The following is an 887-nucleotide window of genomic DNA, read 5'->3' as shown; positions in this document are numbered from 1 at the left end:
TGTTACCATATTAGAGGAAAATATTTTTAGTGGATTTTTAATTGCTATATCAAGTGGTGAGTCTCAGATTTTTACCACCCTTTCTCTCTTTGATTCAAGTAGTTCTGGAGTGGATAATCTCTCTTTGAGGCTGTGGGTCTGGCCTTCTCTTGTGCTGATATTGCTGCCTTTCTGTGTGGGAGAAGGAATCTGTCCCTATTTTAGTGCCTATGTGTTTTTTTTCCTGCCCTCAGACACAAGGAGAGACTGATTTCCAAGTCTTTTATGCTTCATTTTTTATTTTTAACAATTGCTGTGGCCCTCCCTTTAATTATCAGAGAGACTTCTTACTATCCTAACCCTTGCCAGTTTGCAGAGCCCTGCAAATATGTGGATATCCACTTTATATCCAGGGACCATGTTTGTGGATCGCATGTGGATACAAATTTTGTATCCGCGCAGGGCTTTAGCAGTTTGGATAGAGGCCGGTAGGAGGAGTCGGTTTTGAGTGACATTGACAGACAAGTCCCGGGTCATAGGCATCCACTGGCATTTCCTGTCCGTGGCATGAGGACCGAGGGCTGCACTGGCGATGTTAGTTTTTACGCTGCGTCCTTTCCGCTCTTGGGGTGGCCTTGCCTCTGCCCGCCTCTGAGCCCTGGGAGACAGCTCGGACTCGCTCACCCGGAGGCTGCTGCTGCGCTTTCCGGAGCCGGGGCGATCGCCCTAAGGCTTCTCCGTGCTGTTCACCGAGGCGCTAAGGCGGCCTGCGGGACCCCGCGGCCTCTCCTCCAAGCGCCGCTGCGCGCCTCGAGCGGGCCGCCGCTGGCCGGGGAAGGAAGAGCTCAGTCCCGGGCCCCACTCGCCGCCGCCTTGTTGGGTACAGCGCTCCCGGCAGCCCGGCCCGG

This window comes from Lepidochelys kempii, chromosome 8 (genome assembly GCF_965140265.1).
Source record: "Lepidochelys kempii isolate rLepKem1 chromosome 8, rLepKem1.hap2, whole genome shotgun sequence".
In the NCBI taxonomy this organism is placed as follows: domain Eukaryota; kingdom Metazoa; phylum Chordata; order Testudines; family Cheloniidae; genus Lepidochelys; species Lepidochelys kempii.
Note: the sequence above shows the minus strand (reverse complement) of the source record.